General features: G+C 45.0%; 1 protein-coding gene across 3 annotated transcripts in view; it reads right to left on the bottom strand.

The window, feature by feature from the left end:
• The window catches only part of CLIP2 (CAP-Gly domain containing linker protein 2), a 95,192-nt gene extending 73,215 nt beyond the window's left edge, over nucleotides 1–21,977 (bottom strand). Inside the window, exon 1 of one of the 3 annotated variants that reach the window (XM_038157909.1) lies at nucleotides 21,864–21,977. The gene's annotated coding sequence lies outside the window, so the exon portion shown is untranslated. Of the gene's footprint in view, nucleotides 1–8,682; nucleotides 9,166–21,863 lie in introns of those variants that run through there. The other 2 variants (XM_038157907.1, XM_038157910.1) reach the window with 2 other exon arrangements.
• Between the last annotated feature and the right edge of the window lie 217 nt (nucleotides 21,978–22,194).

Here is a 22,194-nt window from a genome sequence, read left to right as displayed (position 1 = left end):
TTTAAAGGAACAATATGCAAAACCCTCCTATTGCACTCTAAAAACCACAGTGCAAATCCTGGCAAAGTGCAGAGGGAAGAAGCCAAAGTACATTCAATGAAAGTCATCACATAACCTGTGGAGCAATTTATGGGCTGGATGAGCTTGTGCTCCTCACACTGGCAGAATGCCTGCTGAGGACTGACACTGCAGATAGCAACAGTTCTGTACTAATTGCAGAGCACAACTATCTCTAATTTGCGAGGAAAATCCTGGACATGGTCTTGGTTCTGCATGAGTTTCTGCTCCCTAGAGTTCATCCCTGGGGGCAGGGGACAGTGTCCTGCAGAGATTCATTAGGGGCATGACACCAAAGTTGCAGGCTCACACAGGAAGGGAACACGATGTACACAGAGGTTTCACTGCTGCTGTCCTGCAGGTCAGTTCAGACTTGATTTATTGCCACTCTATTCCATTAGAGAAGGAGGCTCTGATAAAATCCAAGTTCCCAATTCACAGGAAGTCTTATTTGTCAAAAACAGCATCTGGAAGAGGAACATGAGGAGAGAAAGCCAAGTGCAGGAAACACAATGATACATGACATATATGTTCCATTATAATGGCTTGGCATTTTTCTACTGGAGAAACAATTTCTTTAATTAAATATGAGCCATACAACAACCCAGCCATGCTGTGCAGGCTGTGCAGAGCTGCAAAAAGATCTGAACTTTTGGAATTTCCTTGCTTTTGACTGCTAATTTAGTACAGCACTAAAGTTCACGCTGGCACTTTATCTGTTACTAACTGGAGTTCAGATGAATACAAATATTTTAACTGGTGCACTTCTATAATCTAACCTCTGTCCTGAACTTTGATTATGAAACAAAACCAGGAACTGGGTCCCTTCTGCCCTTATTTTTCCCCCTTTTACAAGGCAGGCTCTGCAGACCAGCCTGTCTGATGGCACTGCAGTTGCACCACTTTAAACTTGCAGATGGTTTGGTTTATAAGACTGGGATGCAACAAGTTTCTGGTGTACCTTGGGACACACTGGGCTTGCCCCTAAAGTCCTCACTGTGCTCCACTAAAGCTGTCCAGTGTCTACACACACTCTGAAGTGCACCAGGAAAAGGCACCATGTCAATGCCATCCTTTTTGTCTTGGAGACCTGGTCATCCCAGGATGAAACAGAAGCCTTGCCCTGGGCCACTGCCCCTGCAGGTGTAACATCTACTACAGAACCTCCTCAGAACAACCCCAGTGCAAACACCAAGGGAAACCTGGCTTCTCCACAAGCTGCCAAAACCTCAGGCAGGGATGCAGGATAGGAATACACAACCCTGCCCCTGCTGCAGCCCCTCTCCATGAGTTCTGAAACCACTGTACAAGAGATTGCATTCCAGTTTTAGCCTTTGCTGCCCAGCAAACCCCCACAGCAGTTGCCAGTCCCAATTTATCCAAGCCAGCCTTCTGCCCACCTGTGCCCTTTGCACAACTCTGACACCCTCCCATTGTGCCCAGCTCCCAGCTTTGCCCTTTGCCTGCCTTCTCTGTGCCACTGTGAGCAAGCAGTGCTCTCCTTTGGAGTCCTGGGATATGAGACTCACCAGCTCCTGGGCCATCTCAGCTGACCTTCTCCAAGCCTCCTCACTTGATCTCAGTCTGTTCTAGACATGGGCAACCCAAAGTGCAGGCTGCATCCCGGGCAACCTCACCAGGCCAGGGACAAACTTGATGCCAAACACTATGAGCTGACATAATCTCATTCCTTCAAACAAAGCAACTGCTCCCAAAAGTTTAAAGAATAATTCACCCACCTTCACACTCTGGGTGTTAAGATACAACAGGAAGGAAGCTAAAAAGTAAATACAGACTATGGTAGAACCAGTTGGGATGGAAGGGACCTCTAAAGATCCAACCTGTAATGACCCATAGCTAAGATACAGCACTGACAGGACTCCTGCATCCCTCTTCCACAGGGGTCACTGATGTCCTGGCTACACACAGAGGGATGGTAACAGCACCAGTCTATCAGCTGAGGGGGGCAGAGCAGGGGGTTACACCACTGCTACCTCCTGAAACAGCTGAGGTCACCAAACCAAAGACACAGCAGCAGCAAACCCCCTCTCCCTCTGGGACCCCAAGTGCAAACCCCATCCCCTCCACCCACACGGGCATCCTGCTTGCTGTACCGATGGCAACAGGGCAATGCTGAACACAGTTGTTCCCAGAAGCACCCTCCTCCTCCTCCCTGCTGATTCACCAGCCCAAACTCAGCCTTCCATTTCAGCAGATGACCTCTGGGCTGTGTGCATTAATTGCTGCTTTCTCCTGAGCCTCTCTACAAACACCACCAGCCCTCACTGACACTGACATACCCACACAGCTCCCACCACAACCAGTGGTGCAGACAAGGAGAACAGTAATCTGGAGAGTTTGCTTTCAGTCAGGATGTGTTAATCATGGAGTTTCTTAACCTGTGACCTCACTCATCTCACACACTCCTCACACAACAGGAGTTTGGACAGCTCATGGACCTTAAAGTACAAGAAGAAACACGTCTTATTCAAATTACACCCCCTTCATATTCAAATTACATCCCTATCAATGACCAAAATCATAACTTTGCCAAGTTATAATACTGACAGATAAGGTCCAATTTGATGTTATCTCCTCCTGCCACACAGATCCTTTTCCTGCACACCTCACACCCTGCCTTGCAAAAGCCAGCATTTACTGTGGATTGCAGCACATGGAGAGAGGCAAGATCCCAGCTCAGAGCCTCGGGGCACAGCAGCACAGGATGGCTGCCCAGGATGAAATACATGGGGAGGCTGGGATTGCAGTTTCTAGGGAGGGAGAAGGTAAAACCCCACCCCATGCAGTCAGACTGCACAGCAGCTGTGGAGACCCAACACGCCCACCCCAGCAGGAGCTGCTGGGCTGGCAGGAACAGGAGAGGTTAGGTTAGCACATCTGGGCCAGGCTGTCAATCCCAGCCTCCTTGCACAGCAGGAGCTGGGGTGCTGCACAGCCTGGTTTCAGTCAGCAGCTCTGTCCAGACACTGCCATGCCACTGAGGAGCACACACAGCAGCCCATGATGTGTGGATGCCAACAGCCAGAAGGAAAGGGTCTGCATAGACAGATCAGTGCCAAAAGTGAGATGTAATTGTTCATATCTGTGGAGATAAGAGCTTGCACTCAGCCTGCAAGCAGGTAGGCAGGACAGATGGAGCAGCCCACCACACTCCTGGAGTACCACAGCACTACATGTTCCAGCTGGAGCTTCAGAGTCACCACGTGGCCCTGGCTGCTCCTTCACTTCTCACAGAAGCAGGCTCTTCCTATGCCACTAGTGCAGGCAAAGCCACAATCACAATTTTGTACAGAGATCAGATATAACCTCATCTAGCCAAGCAACTACAGTGCCCTTACGACAAGCAGCCTCCCTGCATCACAATGCAGAGCAGTGGCACAACATCTCTAACTCAAACTGGTCATGTTTCAGCCAAAAAGGAAGAGCAAAAACTGAGTTGTCACTCCTAACAATGGCAATCAAAGCTGCTGGCACCCTAAGGCAGAGTGCATCACAGCACTCCATAAACCTGAATCATATGATCACCAAAAAGCACCATTTGACTTTGACATTTCCATGTAAATGTGCTGGAAGTGCTCCTACACCTTCCCAGCACCTAGCCAATGTGCTTTAGGGAGGTTCAGGGATAAAAAAATAGGAATAGTGCTTGCAGATGCTTCAGAGACATCAAGATCAAGCTTGCAGGAGGCATTGATATTGCCAGTATTTACTAGAAATCCACATAAATATATGTATGCAAAAGCCACACACATATAAACAAAGTTTTCCTGTGGATGAGATTTAGCAAGTTCAAAAAGCTACGACAGGGGCCCCAGTAAAAGCCCAGATAAACAGACAGATAAAAGAGTGAAAGGCAAAACATACTTCCTCCAACAGGCAGCCTCTGTCTCAGCAGCATTTCCACCCAAACCTGCATTTTTGTGCCATGCTGTCCATCATGAAATCTCCATTAGGGATGGCTGCTGGATGGGTCATCAGCTAAACATGCCAAACTTACCAGCTGGGAAACAAAAGTCCAGAGGGGAAAAAAAAAAAAAAGGCACTTATGCAAGGTTGCAGAGTGACCTGCTCCAATTTGCATAGTAAGGATTTCAGTTATAAAACAAATAGCTAAATGTTAAATATAGCCAAGGAGGAGGCTTTATTCACCAGGGCCAGCTTCATGCTGGTAGGAGCCACAGAGGTAGCACAATACATGACATACAACAACCAATTATGAGGCTACAAAGCTCATCAAACACAACTGGAGAGGCCTCTTTTTCCAGGGAGGTTTGTTCTGCAGCCTGGACAGTCCCTGCATCCAGGGGAGGCACTTGCAGGTCATGGATGTGAGTGTTCACAAAGGATGGGGAAGTGTTTGTTTCAACAGGCAGCTGCTTTCTGTGCCCGTCAGGCTAGTGAAGAGTTCCCAGTACTAATAACAGGACACAGAAGTTGTCAAAGCATGATGCAACAGAAATACGGGAGGAATATGCCAAAGGAAGAAAAAGAACAGATCAGCCAGAGAAATCCTTTGTCAGTGACGATGTCAGAAGCTGGTGCCTCAGGCTGGAAGCCTTCCCTGCCCCACCAGAGGATGGGCTGCAAAAGAAGCTCATGATGCAAAAGAAGTTGTGTTGCTTTTTGTCAGTGAAACAACACCTTTGTCCTCTGTACAGAAACAGGCAGACAGGCAAAGTGATGATGACAACAACAACAACAAAAACATGCACTACAGAAAACTGTTCACACTGAGCCAGACTGCCCAGAGAGGCTGTGCAAATTCCTGCATTGCTAGAAAAACAAAAATCTTCAAACCTCTGTCTTGAATGACAGGTGAAGACAGATCCAATCTGGAACAGACAGATGGATCAGATGATTTCTTGAAGTTTCTGTGAAATCTTCCCAGTGTAACCAATATCCACGTGGTCTTTACTACACTATGCAAGTTATTCAGTAAAATAAAATAGAATTAATTTCGACCAAGAGCTCTGGCACAGGCAATACAATTTAATTTGCATTACCTTTTTAAAGGAAGCATGTGTGAAAGCACAGGAAAGGGATTTATAAGGAGCAGAAAGGGATTTAAAAGTTCCAAGATCCACATATACCAAACATCCCCAGAGCATTTCATTCACAAACCTCAAAGAAGGTCAGAATTACAACACCCTTTTTGGACCTGGGAGAAACAGATGGAAAGAAATTATTTTTCTCAAGACTTCTGAAAAAATAGTGGCAGAGATGGCACCACTATCTCCCTGAATATCTAAGCCATCAAAGCACTGGGGAAGTCCTTCTGAAGTGTTTATTTTATAGACACACAAGATAAATATTTTCAAAAATAATCATTCGGCTTTCACAGGCACAAATGGAATTATCAAGGGAATCAACAGCAGAATTCAGAGCATAAACTCTCAAAAGAAACCAAAGTTTAGATTCCCTTTGTGCTTCAGCAGACTGGGACAAGGAGATGGAGACTCCATGACAGGCTCAGAAACTGCAACATGGAATTTTGCCAGTCTGTGCCACATTCCTCTGCAACTATGCAGGTGATTAAACATTAGCTCAATACAGATAAATAACTGAAATGAAAATATCACTTAATTTCAGTGCCAGTTCAAGTCAGCATCGTATTTAATTCCATCATTCTGAAGAGAAAAAAAAAAAGCAACAAAAATATGAAAAAGTTGGCTTTATTTATTCACACATCTTTCTTTGCTTATGCTGCATCTGAGCCAGCCATGGCTGTTTTATAGACACAGTTTCACTTATTTAGAATGGGATAATAAAAACTGTACCAGTGTATGGAAATCATTTCCAAAAAGCCTGATGCAGAAACATTGTAGTTTCCTGTAGGTTTTATTTAAAAGGGGTTTCAACAGGATCTTTTTTTCAGGAATAGCAGAAAGTATCAGTCACATGCACAGAAGTAATTTTTCCACAACAAGAGCTACTGCACTATCATATAAAATCAAGAAATTAAATCCAGCTATGAGGGAAGTGCGTTTGCTTTGTCCTGTTTAGCATCAGCACTCCACAGAGCACACAGACTGCTCTCAGCAGAGCAGGGAAAGGCTCCAAGAGCACGGGGGTGCTGCAGAAAGAGACTTTGTGCAGTGAGACACTGAGAATTCTGTGTCTCCATCAGTGTCAGCCACAGAGAAACAGCTTCCACGTGGGATAAGATAGGGAGGACTCACATGGAGAAAACAGGAATGGAGTAGGACACAAAAAAGACCAAGCCCAGTTCCTTACTCTAACCTGGGATTCTGGAGTGAGCATGGGCAGTTCATCTTTATTCAGCGACTTAATGTGGTTGTTTTAAAAAATTGACCAGTAAAACAAAGCCCAAATCATGCTGGAGTCTGACATCACCAGGACTATCGTCCAAGGGGCTCTCCCTGGCCAACAAGACCCAAAATTCTACCATAAATGCCACAAAAACAGTGGTAAAAGAATAACAGCCAGAGACTGATTACTGGGGGCATTTAAATCAGCAACAGAGGAAAAATAGTGTTCTCAACCCATGTCAGCAACTTCCTTGGTCATTCTTGAGCCCTTGGGAGATGGAGAGAAAAGGTATTTATAAGGTATTTATAAAAGGCATCCATTAAAAAATAGATCTGTCCATAAACATCTACAGGTATCTCTATAGATAAGTGCACACAAGTGTCTAACTCAGGCTAGCAACAAGTCACATTCAGGCCTAGCTACCCATACCTGGCCTTTCCCAGAGCTTTGAAAGTATCTAAACCTTGCCATGCATTGTACTCTCTGCAAAGTGCTACCGACACCATGTGCCTGGGGTATGGAGCTTGCTTTATGTACTGTCTCCTGTCCTCACCAGAATCATAAAACACCCTCTCCAAAAAAAAAAAAAAATTATTTTCCCCAAGTTTCATGGACAGAGGCAGCATTTTAATAAATAAACCCAACAGCCTCAATCAGGAGGTGGAACACCTGCCTTGACCCATTTTAACCACCCAATAACGCAACAGAAGAATCAACCTGAATGTCCTTACACAGCCACATCCCTTGGTACCAAAAACCCCTCTTTGGGTTCTCCATCACTTCTTCTGCCAAACCAAAAAGCACAAATGGGGATAAAGAGGAAACACACCAGGAACTGCTCTTTGCTTGTAGATTATGGCAGCCTCCAAGGCTGGAGGAGCCCATACCAACCTTGGCCTCAGCAGATAATCCCATCCATACTGATTCTAAGAGCATCTCCTGAGAAAACACATGAGGTTTCCCTTAACTGAAGGCAGCCCCACATCTCTGCTCCTGAGATGACAGACAGGCTCCAGCACAGCTTCTCCCTGCTGTGCTGCAGTGGCTGGTGCTAATGCTGTCACTTGTGCCACGTCTCAGAGCTGAGCCTTTGAAGTCCTGTACTCCCAGAGATTTCTGGTAGGCAGTGACAACTTTCACGAGAACACAGCTGTTTGATGCAGACTCCCTCCTTCCTAATCCGTGGCAGGCTCTAACAGCAGGCAGGTAATTTCTTAAAATGCTCTATCTCATACCCAACTGTAAAATCAGGAGCTGCACTATGTTCAGAAGCATCACCACACCAGCAATGACAGACCCGTGCTGATTAACGGGGCTCTCTTGGAGCACTGATGGGGACAGGAATGCTCTTACCAGGCAGCTGGGCAGAGGCTGGGCCAGCAAGCCTAGCCAGGCACCCCAAACATATCTCTGTCCACATGCAGACTGGTTCTTGAGCTGCAAGTCACCCTCAAGGAAACACTTCCAGCCAGCAGTAATGGATGGACGGGTAAAACTTGACACCCATTCCAGCAGGATGAGTTTCTGAGACAAGGTTTGTGGGCCTGTGAGCCCGATGCTCAACAGAGCAGCAAATAACACTCGGTGCTGACACAGTGCTTTGTCTCCCAGCGCTTCCAAAACGCCGCTGCAGCCTCTCTGGATACTGTGGAGATAACAATTCCTGCCTCTGCCTGCATCCCTGGATGCTGCCCCGAACAGCCTTTGCTGTCTGGTGTCAGGAGATGCAAGGGGCAGAGCCCTCCTGAATCTGCCTGGCTGCTCATGCCAATGTCAGCAGCTCAGCCTGGGCCTTCCTCAGAGGCACATCTTGCACCAGACAAAAAACCCACATCAGATCCTGCAGGATGCGGTTCATGTCAATATCTGGATCGTTAAACAAGAAAAACCGAGCGAGGACACCGAGCCCAGCAAGCAGTCAAGCCTCCCAAAGACAAAAGACAAATTTCCTGCCGTTTCAAGCCCAAAACTCGCTCGGCACCGAGACACGGATGCTGACACCCGCTCCCAGCTCCGTCTCCATGGCATCGGGCCGCTCCAAGCGCCTTTCCCGTGACCCAGGAGCGGGGAGCGCGCCCCGCACCCCGCCCGGGGCTCCGTGTGGGGGCGCGCCCCCGGCAGGCCCGCAGCCCGCCCGCCGCCGCCGGGTGCCGAGCAAGCAGCCGGGATGCCGGCCCGCCGGGGATGCTCGGTGCCTTTCCCAGCCCAAGGACAATGCCGCCCATCGGTACCGAGCGGCGCATCCCCGCACCCCCTCCATCCATCCATCCCTCCATCCCTCCTTTGTGCCGCGGGCTGGCCGGGCGCTGCCGTCCCCGCCGCTGTCCCCCTTACCCTGGCGCTGCCCGGCGGGGCAGGGGGCTCGGTGCCGCCGCAGGATCGAGCCCGGCCGGCAGCCGCCCTGCCACTCCCTGCGCGGCCGAGCCGGGAGCGGGAGGAGGGATCTGGGCGGCGGCGGGAGCGGCGGGGGCGGAGGAGGATGCGGGGCGGCCCCGCCGCTCCCGGCTCACGGCCGGGCCCACGCGAACAAAGGGGCCGGGCCGGGGCCGCCCCGCGCCGAAATCCTCCTGGTTGCCGGGCCCCGGCGCCTCCCGGAATCGGGTGGAAGGGTGGAAAGGCGGCGCCGAGGCTCCTCCTGGCTGCCCGCAGCCCCGAGCGCTCCTGCCCTAAAATCCGAAATAGTCGTAAAATCCCGTTTTGCTCGCTGGAGCCGCCGCTTCCCTCCCCGCAGCACCGGGAAGGGGCTTTGGGAAGGAGGAGCTCTCCAGGCGCACCTGAATTTAGGTGGTAGCGATTTTGATTGATAAAAGAAGGGAAGGGCAGGAGGTGCTTCCTGTAAAAAAAAAAAAAGGAGAGACCCCTAATTAGCCGGGATTTAACGGGGAACGCAGCAAAGAGAACACATCTGCAGCCTCGGAAACTCGTTGATTCCAAGCAAGGATGGTCGGGCTGAGGTGGTGATCGTCACTTGGCCTTCACCGCTTCCTGCTGCTCCCTCCCAGAGCCGTGCCTGGGCTGGCATTGCCCGGAGATACAACGGAGCGGGGCCACACAATCATTTAGGCTGGAAAACCCCTTCAAGCTCATGGAGTCCAACCACTACCCCAGCACTGACAAGGCCATGCTGCTCCATGTCCCCAGGTGCTAATTCTACACATCTGTTAAATCCCTCCAGGGGTTGTGACTCCACCACTGCCCTAGGCAGCCTGTGCCAGGGCTGGACAATCCTTTTGATCAGGAAATTTTCCACAATATCCAATCCAAACTTCCCCTGGTGCTACTAGAGGCTGTTTTCTCTTGTCCTGTCCCTTGTTCCCTGGAAGCAGAGCCTGACCCCCACCTGGCTGCACCCTCCTGTCAGGGAGTTGAGGGGGGTGATAAGGTCCCCCCTGAGCCTCCTTTTCCCCAGGAAAAGGAACACCCCCAGTTCCCTCAGCCACTCCTCATCAGACCTCCATACCATACCCTATGCAGCTCCGCTGCCTTTCTCTGTACGTGTTCCAGCACCTGTCTAGTGCCTGTGCCCTGAAACTGCAGCCCTAATTTAGACAGGAGTGGAAGTGCTTTGCGCAAGGGCCATAACTCTACTCAGTGTACTTTATTACCTCTGCAGACACCCACATCCCCCAAGGGGCAGCCCAGGATATTTTGCACATCAGATGCTGTGGTGGAAGGCCCCAGGGCATGCAGAAACAGAGGAGGCTCCCACCCAGCAGCAAATCCCCAGATCTGTTGCTGTGACACTGCTCTATTTTGCCTGCAGGAGCCCAAAAAAGCAGAGATAGAAATGAAGGAGGTGCAGGCACCAAAGCAGAGGAGAATGGAGCTGAGGTCAACTGAGCATCACCCAAAATATGAGATTTGACAGTCCTCGCTTTAGCAAGAGGATCCAGTCCCAGGAGGCAGCTGTAGGCATCCTCATTTTCCATCTTGCAGGGAGGAAGCCAAAGTAAGAAGTGAAATGGAAATGGCTGGTCCAAGGCAAAAATAGAACCTGAAGCACCTGACTTCAACGCCTCTGCTTCAACTGCTAGTTACTGAGTTACTGTATTTCCCTGACATTTTCCTACATCCAAGCTCAAGTCATTGCTTTGCAGTCTGTATACAAGAATTTTTGTCTCCTCTCCAATCTATAGTTGCCTAGGGAGACAGTATGGCACCAGGAGAAGAGTGAGATGAGAAGGTGCCTATGGAATCAGGCTTGGACTCCAAAAGGACTTCTCACTTCTCCATCCAGCTCCACCCCTGCTATGCCAGCTCAGTCAGTCCCTATCCTTAGGTCCAAGTCTCTTTCCTTACCCAAGTGGTGGTAGAGCAATGATGGTGACCTCCCTTTGTGAGACTAACAAGAAGCATTACATGCAGACATGCCTTTGGTAAGGAGGAGTGTAAATGTAAAGTTCTGAAAAAAAAATCCTCCTTAATATTCTCAGGTGCTCCAGGGTAGGATTTCAAATCAGGAATTGCTTAGAAGTTAAACCTCATTTTTTATTAATTGTACATTTTTATGCTCAATTTTATATACACTAATTTGTTCTCAGTACAAATAACTTCCACATAAATGTTTAAATTACAGCCCTGTTCTACATGACAAAGAAGGTCAGCAGGTCTGGGGTTATATTTTGCCTGCAAAAAGTATGTGGTACCCACAGCAGCTCTGGGAGGAGAGTCAAGCCCACTGGCTTCAACGTGATGAAGCCAGAAAAAAGTTCACAGCTCTGGCAGTCATTTCCTTGAATCATTTTGACAAATCTGCCTCTCTGCTAAACCTTCTCTGGGGAATTTCCAGGGAGAGCAGGAAAGATTATCCAGGGACAGAGCTCTGGGAGTGATGTGGCTGAAGTGCCTGTAGATTTGAATTTGTGTCTTCTATCAAGTGCTCTCCCACAAAGCTGTCCCTCAGCTTTTGTTGTACCTGCTTGTCACAAAGCTTCAGGGTGACTATAAATGTTGAAATGCTGTCATGCCACAGACACTAGTATTTCCCAATAACCATTTCTTTATTCACAGGGGCTTGTGTGCAGGCAAAGAGTCCCTCACTGATATCCCAGGCATGGGAGAGCACAGGAGACACTTAAGTTTCAGCCTTGTTAATTTTACACGGGTGAGCAGAATAATGACTTTAATTAAACCATTATGTGTAGAGAGCTGGTATGTAATCTCTGACATCTCTGGGATATCACATTTGCCTGATAATACTCTCTACTACCCTCTTGTTTTCTGTGATATGATCTATATCTTGTTTTGAAAAGTGGCTTCTCACAGATAGGCAAAACTGTCTCCACTTGACTGATCCATTACTGGGATTTGACAAGTATTTGCATTAGCTGTTGGGATCTCTAAAAACTTCAATGCTGCTTTCTTTTAAATTACTCTGACAAACAGAAGCATTACACAGACAATGTAACATAAAAACCAAGGGAATATTCATGCCTGCATCTAAGGAAACAAAAAGAGCAAACATTTTGTGTTTTGCTGTTATCTATATTGTTTAAATAAAGACAGCCAAAATGTTGAAGTACCTTTCCATTTTATTCACCAGCATCAGAGATAAAGCACCTCTGCAAAGAGCTGATGAGGCATTCAACTTGTCACATAGCAGTAAGTTACCCACCCTAATGCCCCAAAACTTCACTTGTTCCCCAAAGGCAGCGACCTTTCAAAGATGACAGTTCACATAAAGGCCACATGAAGGGCTGGCATCCAGACCCCAGGTGCCAATAAGGGTCATGCGTTGAATCCCTTCATTCTTTTCCCTACCACAGGCCTAGAAATCCCTGCCTATGTACTGTGGGAACTGAGTGGAGGCAGAAACTATATTAGAAAATATATATTGCACGACTTCATTACTGTCAACTTTCAGTTATGTGATTTCCAGCACCTCAAAGGTGCAGCTGCAATGACAGTGTAAGCTCCTACTGTTCAGTCAGGCTGACACTATAAAGAGCCTTCTGCATCTGGGGGCAGAACACAAAATTCCAGCATTGGTGGGAGGAACAAGATTAAAGCAGTGATCTGAAGAAAAGCTGTTTTTTTCCTTTGATTACAGAGCTGCTGAAAGACCTTCTTATCTTGATGATCAGTGGCTGCTTTAGGCCTTAGTCATTCTAGGCCAAGACTAAAGTTCAGAAGCTTCTTATAAACAGTCTTTAAATGAAAATTAAGATCTTGCATGGTTGCAATGACTCAGCCAAGTAGCGACATGTTTTCAGGCATTTGTTATCTAACCCAGAGCCACCACAAAGCCTCTTATATCCAGCAGATTCTGTTGTGTCTAGATAGGTGAGAGAAACCTCTCATCTTCAGACATTTATAGGCAGCCAACTGTCTAGGCTTTCTATATCATGAGTGCAGAGGAACAGGCACTGGGGTAGAATTCCCCTCATCATACTGCAGGCACCTAAAATGGATGAATTGATGTCTAATGATGCTCTCTTCCATCCATGAATTAAAGGGATATTTGAGAACTAGCCAAATGAGATGTTTAAAGTTAAGTGATGAGAATCCCACTCATCTCCCTTCCAGAAACACTCAGCACAGCTGATGGAGCTTATTTGGGTACACAGGGCTCAGAGGTGCGTGCTGGGTACACTCTTGTCTGAAGGCTTCACTTTGCTCTGTTTCACTGAAGAAATGTGACGTTGGCCAGGATTCAACATGGGCAAGGTCTGGCTCCAGGACCCTTTAGGGGAGCACACGTGGCTTGTGCAGTGTGCTGCAAAGTGCTTTGTGAAAGGCTTTCTACCAGCTGACTTCTGTGAGTTCCTGTATCTTTTTTAACATAAAAGGAAATGTGGGTAGAAATAGGTTGAAGGATCATGGCAATTCTCATTAATTATGAAGATCAAGAGGAGCTCTTACTGCTTTTTTAGTGTGTTTCCTATACTGAAATTAGTGCATTAGCTGTTACTTAAACTCCAACCATCAGAATAATTTCATCATTAACACAGCCCAGTTCCTGTTGTTCTACATTTTAAAAGTCAACTACCTTGCTGCAGAAGCAATGATTCCAAGGAATGTGGGACAGCACTGCACACAAATACAAACCAGTAAGATGGATCACGCTGCACGATTGAAGAAATAGTGCCATGTTCATCACAAAGGCTGTTTCCTGCCCATGAGCCCAAAGGCAAGTGGATGTTCAGAGAAATTCAGCATCCATTAAGTGAAGGCCTTCTGAAATTATGTGTTTGTCCAAATACCCTATGCAAGTTCACACGGGCAGTGGAGAATTTGGAATAGCTCTTTTATTAAGTCAGTAGATTATCGTCAGTCTTTCATCTGAGGATGAAGCTCCTCTTTACAGATGAAGTAAATGAGTCATAGAGAGAAGAAATAATATCTGTGAACATAGCTGTTCATTCAGCTGAAACAGAAATGTGTTGGTTGACATCTGCATTTCAGAGTCAAACATCTACAACTAAGCATGACTGAGAAAAAGCAATACAGGAGGATCAGAGCATGGAGAGACTGAAGGGAGATTTGGCAGTAATGAGCATAACATCTTATTCATGGGTGGCAGGGAACAACACAGCAAAAAACCAGAGGTTAAGTAGTGAACAAAACATTCCAGCACAGCACCGTGTATTTATTTTCCCTGTTATTGCCCTAAACCTTGTTGCTTGTCTAAATCAAGACTAAAGAGAAGACTGTCCTTTATTAGTTCATTTTCAAACATCAGGGCAACTGCAAATTGCACTTACCCAGGTGGGCATAGAGATAAAAGAGACTTGTAAGCCTCCTGACCTCAAAGGTGAGCAAAAACCACCTTATTTTGTAGACTTGGAATCAAATTTGAGAGGGATATGTTTATTGTCCAAGGGCCCCTCTAACACACAGAATATCCAGATAACCAGATCCTGGGCATTATCATGTTCTTCATTCAGTTCATGCACTTCTCTTTACACACATTCAATCGAGAGAAGAAAGCCAGCCTTAGGGCTCCCAGTGTGGTTCCTACAGTCTATTGATTAGGTGAAGCATAGCCTGTTCTATAAACCTCTGATAATTCCCTGTATAGTTCCATGTCTCCTCCAAAAATCAGGGAGACAAAGATCCCATAATGGGGCAACTCTGCATTTTTCCATTTGTCAAAGCATCATTGGCATGCCTGCAAACTCTCCAAGCTCAGTCTCTGTGCATTGCAAATCAAAATTCCTTCTGGATCAATATTTTTCATTGGATGTCAAAAAATTCTCTTCTATGTAGCTCTTCTTGTTGTCAGCAGCGGTGTCAAGATTTATTGTGTTCTCTGACCTTGTCAAATAAGTTCTGTAACAAACTGGAGCTAGCCTGTACTTTGTGAGAAAAAAGAAAAAAGCTGTTTATTTCCATGTTGTTTGAGTCTTGCCACAAAGACTGTTTTAGACCCAAAAGAAGTACCAGATGTTTTCTAGCAGAGCTACAGAATGTACTGTGAGAGGCAGGAGAATCCTGTTCCTTTTCATGAACTGGAGCATGTTAGAAGATCAAAGCTGAGGGACAGGAGCCAGGATGAAAAAGTTTCCTATCTCTGTCCAAGGCTTCAAAAAAGATTTCAGTACCTACAACCAAAGCTGTGTTTAATGGGGAAGGGGAGGGAAATGAGGCTTCAATTTGACACTTAAGCCAGGCTTTTAAAATGTCGTCAGCAGGCAGTGCCGGGACATGGTTTGGATTGCTGCTGTGGCTGTGGGCACTGAAACATCCAGTTCAGTTTCTCAGCCTTTAATTCTCCAGAAAAGCAAAACCATCCTTAAAAAAGGCTCTGACACTGTAATTTAACATAGGGGATGCTTTCCCAGAAGATCCCAAGGCACACAAGGAACAATCTTTGTAACAACTTGCAGATGAGAAAAATTGGAGCATGAAGGCCCACAGTCCCATGCAGGATCACCTCCAGTGCACTGATTCCCAGTCACTAAAGCAGCCAGCTGGTCCCAAACAGGTTTGTGTACTGGCTGGGATATAAGTCTCACAGTAATGAGCTCTGCCAGAGCTCTATGTGAGGTATGGAATAGTAGCAATTTTCCTGTGTAAGGCAAGAAGGAGTCTGGAAATGGTAGGAGGCTGTTAACAGTACAACCAACTGCCCTCTGCTTCCTGCCAAAAAGGGATACTTTCAATTAAGGAGAGGTTTCAAACCAAAGACCATGTCTGACCTAATTTAAATACCACAGGAATAGGCAGAGCATAAATACCCAGCCCAAACCCTCAGCACATCATGTCTCAGTTCTGATGGAATAGGCTGTTATCCTGTCACCAGGAGAGCACTGCAGAACCATCCACTGATCCCTGCTGCCAGTTCTCAGTAAGATGGTAAAAGGTTTAAAGAAAAGGTTTATAAAAAATAGGTTATTTTTTATGCAGAAATATTATAAAAGGGTTTATAAAAGGAGGTTATTTCTTTATACAGAAATATTACATCCTGTGACAGGAGAGTAGCAAGATGCCCCAAATGACCTCACTCACCAGCTGGATATTGCTGCAGGAATTGCCAGGAGCAAAGGGCAGCCTCGACTCCCAGAAATCCCAGCCTTACTAAAACAGATGTAGAAAGGTTGAAAAAGTTTGATCCTTTGCCAGGTGTTCATTTTCATTTTAGAATGTTTATTACAGAAAATCCTTCATAACATGGATTTTGGCTGTCAAATGCCATGATACAACCCAGATCCAGGAACTTGCACACACTCCTTCAGTTTCCTGTCAATTTAGTTGTATTAATTGCACTACATGAACTACATATGTTCCAGTAAGAAAGAATCACAGTGAAAATGCAGCCAGGGTGGTGTTCTGCAGAGCACTGTACAGCAACACATGAGAATTGGATTGTAATCCATTTTTTGGTTTTACTGCTGGTGTAAAATGGAAACTCCCTGCGTGTCAACAACTGCTTTCACAAGAGCAGAAGAGAAACAGTGATACTAACCTGATCTGTAACATGCTTTAACTCATCAGAATGAATCTGGAAGGCACACATTAAAAGAGCTAATGCTGCCTTCTCTGTTCCAGTCCTAAGTACTGACAGATGAGCTCAATATAATATACAACAAATATGAAGTTAATAAGTGAAAAAACCCAAATATAAAGCTAACAACTGGGAAAATACAATTAAAGTAAATTATCCTGTGGAATTCAATGCCAGAATATATTAGAGGTAATTAACATAGTTATATTGCAGCAGTAACGATGTAATTCTAATTAAAATTTTAAAGTATGAGACAACTCAACTCTTGAAGAAAAGTCAACTTCTCTGAACAGATTCTGTGATTGTTGTATACCACACTTGAGGTTTTTTTCTCTTTTCTTTGAGCCTGTGGTAACAGGGAACTTCTCAAAGGGGGTGTTTGCCTGAACAGGCATCTGGCCTGTTCCAGTCAGTAATTCACCTGTACCTTCCATTTCACATCTTTTGCAATACTTCTAAGAATGTTTGTGGTAACAAAACAGAAATAGCAGGTTACTATCTGAGATGTTTATTGAACAAAGGAAATAAGAAATTAAAATAAGCTGCTTTTTTTTTTTTTTGTTATGCAAAACACAAATATAAATTAAGCCATGTAATGCCCATTTAGCATGCTAAGAAAAGAGATAAAGATACTTACAAACTGGGCTTAAAATGTCATGGAAACAGCTGTCCTCCCAGCAGACTGAAATTTGTTTATTTATTGTATCCAGGCAAGTTTGGCAGAGAAACCCTCTGCATTCACACCTATGTGTCCCACCAAAAGCTGTGATTTTTAAGCAGATTACAAATACCAACCCAAAATCCAAACAAATTATTTTACCTCGTTGGGTTGTTTTTTTTTTTTTTTTTGTTTGCAAGTGGGGTAGATTTAAGAGATTATTAATGCTTTGTGACATCAAGGTCATAAAGCAAAGCCATATTGTACTTCCAGAGAGAATTGCCATCCAAATGACATACTGCTGTGACTTTCAGGTGCCAAAAGTCAAGGAGTTGAAGTCTAACAATTTCCCCACTTAGAATACCCAGCTCATGCAGATCCTTCTTTACAGGGCTGATGTGACTGAAGCCCTGAAGTTGTTTCCATGGAACATAAAGAGGATATGAGAGATGACCCCTGTAAACAGCACTTCAAACTTGCAGAGCAGTTTCACTCTCCCTATCCCCACATTGCAAAAAAACCCACATTGCTATATTTAAAGACCAGTTTGTGTCCCTGGTAGATCTAGAAGTACATAAGCAGGTCATTCTGGGCAGCAGATGAAAAGAAAGTAGAACCTTGTTGGAACCACTCCATCCATCATTGCTGCCTTGGGACTGTGCTGTTTTGAGAGGCGTCCAAGTGTATGAAAAAATCTTGTAAGCCCATATCCCAGAGCAGACAGAAGAGTGAAATACTTGTGTACCAGTGTGGGCTTGCAGGAGGCAGGCATCATTCCCAACACAAAACAAGACCTGTCCCACAGCAATTCTGCCATTTGTTTTCACAGGAAACGTGCCTGGAGACTGCCAAAGCCAAGGCCTCAGCAAGGGCGTGCTGCCACCCAGCTCTGCTGGAAGTCCCTGATCTCTGCAGCAGCAGTTTGCAATCACTTCCCAGCTCCACAACCCACAGCTGGCCTGTATGGGCTTGTCTCAGTGAGAGATGGTTTTGTCACCATTGCCATGAAACTTCATCCAAGCACCCGGTGCTAGGAAGCACATTGTGCTCCCAGCCCGCTGAGTTCAACAAGGAATAGCAGCCCAAATTTAGCAAAAGTCATAAATCCAGGTTTAACTCCACCTCCAGGAACTATATCCAGGAAATCAATTAGATTAATCAGCTCCACAGCGAGCGTGCACTGCTGTGCACAGTGCACTGCAGGTGCACAGTTCCCTAATCAGGGTCAAGCCTTTCCCTGTGCTGTATTTTTGAGGTGCAATGGGATGTCATTAAGAGACAGCATAAGCTTTTAGTTTCTAAACCCTTCATTTCTTCAATAAAGATCCACTTTGCTGTAGCATAGGATTTTCTAATTATACTCTTCCCTTCTACTCTGTTTTCCAGCTACATAAAGAAGTCAAATACCTTGCTTACACTGACTGATGCATTGGGGAAATAAAGTCTACTTCTGGCAGCCATCTTTTCAATAGTTCATTTCCATAAAATTCCAGTTCTAATAAACTGATTTATAACCTACAGTCTAGACCAGGTGAGGTGTATCTTGTTCCTCTGTACACCTTTCACTTGATGTGCACACAACAGGCTGTAGCACTGTACCCTGAGGTTATTTTCTACATTTCCATTCTGAGATGAGGTTTACTAAGCACAGTTGTGATTATTACAATGCTCTGATACAAGGGAAGTTCATAATGGGGATTCTGCTGTATTCTGGATGTATTAGGTCAAACCATCCACTCACAGTTAAGCCCAGTGAAGCTTCTGGCAGATAATCTGTACAATCCATCCCATTTTTAAAGCTGCTATAGATGCACTTTACAACAAAGATTGTGTTTGCAGCTCTGCATTTCTTTACTCCACTCCAACAAGTCTCCTACAGTGAAAGAACTCAGTGCAGGTGGCATCAGCGTTGCTGTATCGCCCATCAACAGGAGATGAACCCCTAGAAGGCAGCGAAAGCAACAGCTCAAGTCCAGCTCACATTCACTCTAATGACAATATGTAACATTTTGTGACCTTTCAGCACCTTTATCACTTTATGCCGTGGCATTTCAGGAGGTTTTAAAATAGGAATTCACTGATCAGACAAAAAGGGATGTCTCTGAAGAACAGTATAGTCCACAGAGGACTTAGAGCACACAGTTTATACAGCCCTACTGCTTGGGAAGCACCTTGCCTGACTAAGAACCCTCCTCTAGTGCAGCAATAAACCATATTTTACATTAATAACAACTGAAATGCTGAGCAAATGTCTTGAACAACTTTGTTTAATTTAAGAAGTGGATGAAATAACTAAATAATCACCAAATATCCATTGTAGGAGTGGAGGAATCTGCATTTCATGTTTAGGGATTAAAACTAATACTCTTCAAAATCTAAAACCTTTGTCTGAGCTGTTGGTCAATTTGTATTTAAACAAACCTGTACAGTGTCCTACACAAATACCCTGCATGTACAAACATGTAAATACATGCATACAGACATGCTTATTATATGCATAAACCCTGCACAAATGTAATTGTGTAAGTCATTAAAGAAGGAAGTCAAATGTGCTCAGTATAGGGAATAAAGGCCAAACCTCTCTCTTCTTGGGCAAGGCATTTCAAACTTTCCTGGTTTAGTTTTGCCACCTGTATACTGGCAGCATCTTTTCTCCAGTAAATGTGCCACCTGGATGAAAGAGATTTTTAGCCATTCAAGTAAAGTTTCTATCAAAATGTCATTAATAAGCACACATGCAGAACTGGAAAGCTAAATCCAAGAACGACTTGGAAACAATTGTAAAAATATATCTACCAAACTGACCTGTTCTTAGCTGATACGAGTACTGAATTCAGGGACTGTCTTAGGAGAATTATTAAGGAGGATGCAGAAATGGTGTGGGAATGAGTCTCAGATCTCAGCTCTGGTACCAGTATAACAGCCAAAAGAAATACCTGCATGAAAAGCTCTGCTTGGCAGCCTAGAAATCTCCAGGACAAATGATGTTTAGGGGATAAGAGTTCCTAAAGCCCAGAAAAAAACCCCATAGTAAATACTTTTTGTATTTACTCATATGGGTAAGAAAGCAGTATTTGACATCCTTTCACTTCATCCATTAAGTCTTCAAAGTAGGAGCTCAAGCACAGTAACCAACTACTTAATATTATTGTTTGCATATCCTATTAACTCTGAACTAAGTGCCAAGACAAGAGGAGCTGCAAGAAAAATTAAGCTAATGTAAAGGAATTTTGATCAACTCTTGAAACTCATAGAAAAATCAAGGTGTGATTCAGCTATGACAAGAGATTGTACAACTCTACATTCATCTGGACAAATAATAAAATAATAAGGATAAAAAGGTGGAGAAGAGACTGAAAACCAAGCATTAGCCATCAAAAATTTCAGTTCAAACTGAAATGTTTTAATTCCTTGGTTACAAACTGCTTGAAATAAGGTATTACAAAGTCAGCTGTTCCTCAGTATTGGCTCCACAGCACAGCTCACACTGCAAACAGCCACTGGACTAAACCCTCGAGCCCTTTCCTCTCTCCTCTGTTCTCCTTGTCAGTGAGGCCAGAGGCATCAGCAACCACAGCAATAAAAAGCACTGGCAGTGGTTTCTTCCCTTCATGGCTCCAGGAGAACAGCTCATGTTTTATTCATTAAAAACGAGGCCTCTGGAGGTCTAAGCAAAAAAAAAAACAGGAAGCAAATATTTCTTGGGGACAGTTGGTCACAGGCTGGCAAGTGCCCAGGACATCAAGGAGGGGCAGGGGTGCAGGGTGGAAGAATGAAAGCTGCTTTCTGTGCAGAGGATCACAAAGGGAAACTGCACCCAGAATGTCTGTGTGCTGACCCAGAGGGGAACACACTCAGCTGGTGTCCTGCAGTGGGGATCCTGCAGGGAGTCACTGCCTCAGAGGGGGAATCCAAGATGTGCAGTCAGCACAGTTGCATTAAAATCCCCTCAAGGTTTAGTTAGGAGAGCTTAATATTTACTCCAGCCACTTGCACACGCTCTTGCTTTGAATTCTCTGGGTAATTCCTCTCTCTACTTTGCCACACTTCACTCACATCCCAAAATTATATCACTCTAAAGATTGTTTTGCAAGTGCCTTTAGAATAGAACTAAAAGCACTTGCAAAAGTACCTTTAGAATAGAAAAGTGCCTTTTAGAATAGGATCACTCCTGAGGCCAGAATAAGCACCTTCATGGGGAAAGAGATCTCTTCCCAGATAGACACACAGCCCTCTTCCATTTCCTCGTGCCCCCAGTAACAGACCCCCCTTGTTACCAGTAGAGAAAACAATCCTCTGCAATCCTTTGCTTTCCTGAGAAGATGATGTGAAGGTGCAGATGTCATTTGTCATCTCTAGTTGTGTGCAGAGGAACAGCCATCAGTCCCTCACAGCTCAAATCCAGCACTGGCTGTGCCTCCCCTCAGGAGCCCTTCCATGAGCACTGACTGGTTCTGACTTTAATTATTTTGCATAGGACGCTTACAAAAACTTTCTGAGAAGCCCGAGCTTCCTGTGAATCCTGGAATCTTAAGGGAAAGAAAGATGCTACTTGTTACTTTCTGACAGACTTCCTAAAAGATGACTCATGCAGAAGAGTTATTTCTTGAAAACCACAGAAGAAATGTAATGTTTTACATTAACATGCCTCCTTCGTTGCTTTAATTACTGCCTAATGAATTTTAGCTCTTAGAATACCTCCCCTGTAGGGCTGAGCAAATGAGAAATAAGTCATAGCAGAGCAGTCAGAATGAAAGGAAGAGGAAAAACCAACACAATAAAAACCCACACACATGAGAGGCAGAAGAATGCACACAGAGATCTGAAGATGATAACTCCTTTTTTATTTTTGCTATTTTTCTCACATTTTCTATCACGAACACTTTAAATCAAACCAGACTTGACCCTTACCTTGACCTTTTGCTAAATTCATCCTTTATGATTAGGAACTTGATAGCTTGGAATACAGCAGCTCTTCCTTCTGATACTTCTAAATCCATGCTCTGCAGACTTGAATGAATCCAGAGTTCCAGAGCTTGGACTGGAAGTTAAATCCTAGAATGCTGATAAACAACAACACTATTGCAGTTCCATCTGTGACGTGTACAGAATGAATGCAGATGAATGCCAAGATTATTCTGTTGCATTCAGCCACACAAGGTCTCTGATCAAATTTTGCCCAGCATTTAAGAGACTAGATGCAGCTGAAATGAGTTGCATAATGTCATGCAGTACCAATTAG

The sequence above is a fragment of the Motacilla alba genome, chromosome 19 (assembly GCF_015832195.1).
Source record: "Motacilla alba alba isolate MOTALB_02 chromosome 19, Motacilla_alba_V1.0_pri, whole genome shotgun sequence".
Taxonomy (NCBI): domain Eukaryota; kingdom Metazoa; phylum Chordata; class Aves; order Passeriformes; family Motacillidae; genus Motacilla; species Motacilla alba.
This window is presented reverse-complemented; position numbering and strand designations above follow the sequence as displayed.